At 38.0% G+C, this 7,688-nt stretch overlaps 1 long non-coding RNA gene across 1 annotated transcript; it reads right to left on the reverse strand.

Moving 5' to 3' along the window:
* Positions 1-4,438: 4,438 nt before the first annotated feature.
* LOC136269049 (uncharacterized) lies at positions 4,439-6,773 on the reverse strand. The gene is made up of 3 exons (XR_010707205.1): positions 6,511-6,773; positions 6,377-6,451; positions 4,439-4,868 (listed from the first exon to the last, which is right to left on the reverse strand). It is a non-coding gene; the product is annotated as an uncharacterized lncRNA (long non-coding RNA).
* Between the last annotated feature and the right edge of the window lie 915 nt (positions 6,774-7,688).

Genomic DNA, 7,688 nt, shown 5'->3' on the forward strand with positions numbered 1-7,688 from the left:
TCTCACAGCAAGATATCAAGTTATTGTGGCATAGCTTGACATCCCGGGCCACTGTGAGAAGACTACATGAACGCAGGGAGTCAAATCATCATGTTAAAGCCCTACCGAATGCAGAAAACATAGACCCAGTGGTGACCTGAACCTCCAGCCACAATGTGCAGTGTAGGCATTCGCTTCAGGAGAACCATACAACTGCATGAGATCTGGAATTTCAATTTATAACAGGATCATAATAGATATCAATGCGGATCTAGGATGGGGCATTTGGGGCAAATGCCCCCCCCTTGTGGAGGAGCCAGCCATGCATGCTTCTGATTTTTTTTTTCATTGGATGTAATCAGGATTTTGCTGCCTTCCAATTATCACAATCATAATCATAATCATAATTAAAATACTGATCTTTATGTCAGGCCAAGGTCAGTTTATAAAACTCTTGAAAATATGCACATTTTATTACAAATGCACCTGAAACCAAAGCGAACCAACTAGCTGTGAAATCATTACCCAGCTTTACCTTCGTGTGCAGTAAGCGCAGTGGCAGATATGGGGGACTTGCAATGGTTTCAGCTGAAACCCAGAGGAGGTTGGACACGCTATAAGCGCTACTTAAATATATTGCTCTTTAATTGCATTCTTTTCTTTGTATTTCACGTGACCCTCAATAGTTGTAATACTAAACTGAAAAATGATGGGGTTCACTGGGGTTTGTTAAATATTCAGATTGACCTTCACATAGGCTTCAAGGCTATGTACTTTGTTTTCTCTAAGCACTTGAGATTCGGGGTGAAATTAATAAATTGTGATTTGATGCATAGCTACAACTTTACCAGACTTGTTGTCGTTTCTTGTAATGAAACAAAGACCCTTCACTGCATTACACTGAGATCGTTGTATTACCCTACTCAATAAAACAGATTTTGCGTAATTTATTTTATTGGCACTTTAAACTCTGCCAGCCAAATCAGTGGGGTTTGCTGGGGTTCACCAAGCTGTTAGATTTAGAAATACATAAACTTTCAAATGCATTATAGTTTTAATAAAATTGTCTTGAAATGAAGATTTTCCAATGAAAATCTGCAGCCCACGTGAATACGTCCAACCTCCTCTGGCTGAAGCCCCCTCTAAAAATAGTGCGTGTGCCCCAAATTTATTTATAATTCAGGTGGGTGATAAAATCACCAAGAGTTATATTTAATGTATTATATTGGGATTTGCTACTGGTCAAGCTTTAATACAATTGCCTTTGAATTCACTGAAAATGCCATTACGGCATTCAAGCATGTTAAGCGCCTCTAAAATAATTATATTGTTAATGACTACAACTGTTGTTTTGCTTCAAAACGTTCTGAAGATTCAACTGTGAAACAATATTTGTCGATTTTTACTGATTCATTGCCAGCTAGTGTAAACTGTAGATCTATGTAGCTATTAGGCCACTGAGCTATCAAGACTGAGTTAACATTCAGCCTAACAGGACTATAGTATGTATGCGTTGAGCTGGATCCTCAAAAATATTTAATAACTCATGGATGCAGTTACACATGATCTTGAAATTTGGCTGATTTGTAGTACTGCTTGACCCGCTAAAAATATTTTTGCTCAAATGTCCGACATAATGTTTACAGCCAATCGAATTTTTCACCATACATTTCCTATGGGAAGCCATAAATACAGTGTCCGTTACAGCCCTTTCCTGAGCTTGTAATGGAGCCAAACCGTACATATCTGTTGTTGACACCTTTGCTGTCACCACTATGGTTGAAATGTTAACTCTCTTGAGAAAAAGCCACTTTTAATTTTTAGCTGTTTTTCAGGATCCAGCTCAACTTGTACACACTATATACACTTCTCAGTCTGGGATCACAGTTATTGGACCTGAAACTAGATCCACCACTGAAACACCTCTAAAATAGTTATCATGTTGGTTGTTTAAGACATTCAAAGCCTTTGTAAGGCTTCACTACCATCTGCAAAGGCCTAAATGGCAAAATAAACAGTGAGACACTACTAAGAGGTGATTATTTGCTGCTTCAAGTAACAAGAGAATCTGGCTCTCCCCAACCACCTACAACTTAGCCTGTTTGTGCCCCTCCCCTCACCAGCTTCTGGATCCGCCCCTGGATATAGCTATGGTTATTGGTATGTGTTAGTATAGCTAGCTAGCTACAACAGGTCCGTCATGAAACAATCCCGTTTCCACCCATGCAAGCTATGATACGAGCTAGCTTGATAGCTAGTATCTTATTGCTAGGCTTGGAAACCTGGAACATGACTAATAGAGCATCATGGTGACAATCATATGAGAGTGTTGCATATGATTGGATTAATTCATATCTCTGAAGAGCAATAGGGGGTGTTAATTAGGTAGCTATCTATACAATTATAATTAGTTACAAATAATAATAAAAATCTTTTGTGATGTGATTCCCATAATCTACATAGTATATACTCAGTACAACTATAAACCACACTTTGTGGTTGTAAGGGCGGGTTCAAAGTTTCAGACTATAGTATAATTTATATTAAAATTATGATCAGGCACAACTACCATGCAATATAATACAGCAGCCTGAACTCTAGTAGCTAGAACAATTAAGAACCAGACAATATTAGTGGCATAGGCGTTTCTAAAGGGGGACCAATCTCCCCCTTCCTCTACTGAAAAATAAGTTTTGAAAAATTTTAGGGAAAATCTGGCCATGCGAGACTAGAATCTCTTTTTTCAAAATTCCTGCCCCTGACATCACTTCACTTCCTTTGTGCCACTCCTGCAATTCATATCATTAAACAGCATAAAGAGAGAGTTAATATAGTAGTTATATCCAATTTACATCCATACCAGACATTAATCTGTAGTCTTTTCTGTCACACCATTGTATGTTGACAATTATATTCTGAAATCATTTCATTGCAGTCTTACTTTTTACCTCTTTGACAATTGTTCTCTTGTATGAGAAACTGCAATGTTCCCAAAACCAACTAAGTAACATATATTATAGAACATACTCTCCAATAGAACAGTCACTTTTACAAACTGCAAGTATATTTAACTATCTAATTTATTAGTGAAATTATGTCTAAAATACACTCAGAACTTCTAAAATAATTATGAAAATTTTCCTGGGGGAAAGCTCATGACCCCCATGAATACAATCCATCTTCAGTGTGTAACTTTCATTGTCAAAACTCTCACTGCCCCCACTGTGAGAACACTCAGGCTTTATCATCCATATATTCACTGTGACATTCCAACACATTTAGACATAGATGGTAGAAGCAGATCTAGAGATACTCTTGCCAGATGTCATCCATATAGCTGGTCTCAGTTGAGCTTGAATTTGCTACCTAAAAAAATTGTTATTTTTATTGATTGAAATGTTTCCATATTCAACCATTTAGTATATTGTTTCAAATTTTTTTTCTTGAAGGGGGGTAATCATTCCACATTATAATGTCCACTTTTTCTTCTAAAAGAACCTATGGTTCTGTCCAGTCTAGCCAGCTGAATCAATGGAAATCTGATGTTAAACTGGGGGGTTGATACCACTAGTTAATATGTAGAAATTCCAGGCGTGGTGTCCACATCACCATCCACAAGATATAAATAGTCCAGCATTAGTCCTTCCACCATATACAAAACTCTTGGATAGTGAATAGCTATCCAGTTTAAATAGCTAATAAAGAGAATACAGCTTGCATCTTATTTGCATGCAAGCTAGTATACGCATGCATGAGTAGTGGATAGTGTGTGTAATGTAAGTTTACTGTGTGAGTACACATGTGTAGTGCTTGCATGTTTGTGTAAGTCTTTGTGTCCACATGTGTGTCTGTGTGATAGCATAATATGTGTACATGTGCCAGGAATGGTAGCAACCTTTCCACGATTAAATTACAGAAGGAATGAAGGATGTATCAATTAGGTGTCCATTCTTACTGATGATGACTGCAGGATCATAAAGAGAGTATGTGAGGTAGTGTCAACACGTGCAACAAGATCAGCTGCAGCAGGAATTGTATAGGAAGGTATATATGTATAGACATTCAGATGTGTGGCCAGTCAAGGTCAGAAATCTATATGAGGGGTGCAGCTCTGACTCAGATTATGGTCACAGTAATGAAATGCCTGTAGGCAGTATATGTGACCAGATCTGCGAAAGGGAGTCTTATAGCCTTTCTAATTGCATGTACATGGCAACCCATGTGAAAATGCTATCACCCTGTAATTCGGTCACTAAATACCCCTAACATGGCACTATTGCTTGGTGTAATTTGAAGGTGATAGGTTAAATACATTAAAACTTGAGAATTTGGAAAGGCTGTAAGACTCTTTTTCATAGATCCAGTCACAAATAAACGTTACATAGTGTATGCAGTAACCAAATTACACTATGCTGTGTTTATGTAGTTTATAGGTACTGTTTAAACCATTGTAATTTTAAACAACTTGCAAAAAGTAGATGTAGGTACTACACGGACAATAAGTAAACAAAATATAGCATATTATGCAAAAAACTGTATAGCAATAGTGAAGCTACACATCTAATTAATGAGACTTATTAACTTTGTTTCTTTACTTTAGGGTGGCATAACTCCACATCAATATGGTTTATCTGAACAGTATCATAAACTGGGTTCTCTACACTAAAACCATCTTGGTTTTGTTCTGCCAGGACAAGCTGGTTTCTTTCACCAATAACTTTATATGTGTTAGACATAGTCCTCGTGAGCTCATACCCGTTCTTCTAATACAGGCTAGTAATGATGGCACTGATCAGTATAGAAACAATTAGTGTAACAACAAAGGTGACCATGCACCGTATTGATAGCAATTACTGTTGTCATGGAAAGTTCAGTATCGTCTGAAACATCTATAAAAAAAACATGCATAGAAGTAACAAGTTGATGTTTTACAGATACAAAAATCACCTACAAAGTTATATTTTGCATTGAAGTATCATACAGCATGATAGCACTGTGTATTAGGAATCACAAAAGTTAGGGCTTCATACCAGCCTAGCTCACATGCAATATACCTAGGTGCCTTGGCAGTATTGGTTAGGAATAATCATGCAACCAAAAGTACCTTCGGTGTGACTCAAAATGTTTCCATTAGGTTGCTATTTTTTTATTCAGTGATATTCTCTGTTGACTGACTGGTTAGGATTGACTGACTGACGCCTTTAGATAAACATACATAACTCAATAACGATTAAGGCTATGGGCTTGATTTTTTCACTGATAAATATTGCTTCAGCTTGACAGGACCTTCTGGCATACCACAGTATGTACGATACACACATCACTTTTGTGTCCCATTTCTTAATTTTAACTGACAGCTTGTGGTAACAATTCAGTCATGTTAGCGCTTGTGCTGGCTTTCCTACATTTTAAACAGGAATCGCCCATATTTCCGTAGTATTGCAGAGGTGCTCATTGTATTACTCTTCATTTGCAATGGACTGAGCATAACTGAAAATGGAGCTACTTCACTTTTGCAACAATTGATAGGTGAGGCACACATTTAGACAAAAACAATTAGCCTGGTGTTTTTTTTTGATGCGGTACGCCCAAGCTCACATCTATTTACAAAAAGTAAACAAATAAGTACAAGAAGAAAAAAAATAGAAATTTTAACCTTGATTATGAAAAAATAATGAAACAAGGGAGGTTACCTACTCCTACAGATATACAAGTGGACATTTAGTCCCTAATTCAGTCATGTGAGGTATAGACTGCAGTAGGGATTAAATGCGCACTTGCATATTTACAGATGTAGGCGACCATCCTTGTTTCATTACCTCTTTTTCCTGTGATCCCTAATAAAAGGTTAAAATTCCTTTTCCTTGTACTTGTAAACATTATCAGGGAGCAAACTTTCACTACATCTGTGCATGAGTCATCTTTTTAGGTTTTAACACTTCTCAAACATACGGTAAGTGCTCTATCCAGCACACTGGGACTATACATTTACCAAACATTGATGGAGCAGATACAAGCGCCAGGGTACAATTATAGTAGAGTAATATTTGAAAGAGTTATATACTGTTAAATTTTGTAACGGTATACATACTGTATTTATGTACTTAGTTAAATGTTACAGCATTTATTACCTTAGCTCCAAATATCAATGTGGCAATTATTTACATTTAATGCTCGAAAACAATGTTTAAGCTCTTATTTTTGAAATTGATTGTGGTACCATTTAAGTGTGGTTACCATTGAAGGTGCAGCGTTTAACCAAACAAACATGGTAGATCACAATATCGGTACAGGTCTTTATCCCAACACAGTAAAATTACCACAAATGGAGAACTATTAACACAAATAACATAATGTGTGTGTGTGTGTAGTAAACTATCATAGTTGCAAGACACACCTGATTTATGTAATGAATCATTTCCTGTTGCCATATTCACAGTGACCAACCCAACTCCTGCCTCATTTACACCAACTATACTTTGATAATATAGGTTGTATTTCTCCTCAGATTTATAAACAAGTTACACTGACCATCATTATCATCAGATGATATCGCCAATAGGTAATGTGACACTCCACCACAATAAAGATTGACAGCAGGATCCCATGTGACTATCATCAAGTTTGATTTGTAGGTTGTGTTTGTAAAATAAGTAACACCTTATAAAGCATTAAGTAATGCAGAGTAAATGATTACAGATGCAATGTTTAACGAAAGACATATAGTAGATTAAAATTATCATTACAGGTCTTTATCTGAACACAGCAAAATTATCATTATACATGTACTACCATTAAAGCAACTAAGTGTGTGTGTGTGTGTTGTGTGTGTGTGTGTGTGCGTGCGTGCGTGTGTGTGTGTGTGTGTGTGTGTGTGCATGCATATGTGTGTGTGTGTGTGTGTGTGTGTGTGTGTGTGTGTGTGTGTGTGTGTGTGTGTGTGTGTGTGTACCCAGCTGTTAAAATGGGGACCTGGTGGCCTGGTGCCAACTGGGGAAGCAGCCCACCCAGCTGTATCATCAATGGGTATCTGGTGTAAACTGGGGAAGCAAATGCTCAACTGTCCATGTCTCATATAGCAGTTGAAGGTCCAGGTGGGACTCCGGGTGCCCACACCTTCACCTGTGAGACATGGTACAGCCTCCTGCAGGTTACTAGTCCTGCCCCAGGAGGGCATGCCTGCACTGACTCATAGCACCTGAGTAGCACGCAGTGTCCCAGTGCTGGCCACTGGGCAGTGTGACCGCGTAGTGGCAGCTGAAGGCTTTGCCTTTGCTTTATGTGTGTGTGTGTGTGTGTGTGTGTGTGTGTGTGTGTGTGTGTGTGTGTGTGTGTGTGTGTGTGTGTGTGTGTGTGTGTGTGTGTGTGTGTGTGTGTGCGTGTGCGTGTGTAATAAACTTTCATGGTTGCCTGGATTTATGTCATTTCCTATTGCAGTGCTAACGATGATACCAACAGCCACCCCAACTCCTGCCTCAATAACTTCAGCTACTGTGATAATGTAGGTTGTATTTCTTCTCAAATTAAGGAATGTGGCAGTCAAGCAAGTTACATTGACATAGTACATCATAGTATCATTGTCATCAGATGACAGCAGGATCCCATGTGACTATCAACAAGCTAGGTTGTAAGATGATCAACACCTGATAAAGCATAAAACAATGCAGAGTAAATGATTACAGAAAAACAAAGTCACATTTTACACTCAC

Source organism: Dysidea avara, chromosome 10 (genome assembly GCF_963678975.1).
Source record: "Dysidea avara chromosome 10, odDysAvar1.4, whole genome shotgun sequence".
In the NCBI taxonomy this organism is placed as follows: domain Eukaryota; kingdom Metazoa; phylum Porifera; class Demospongiae; order Dictyoceratida; family Dysideidae; genus Dysidea; species Dysidea avara.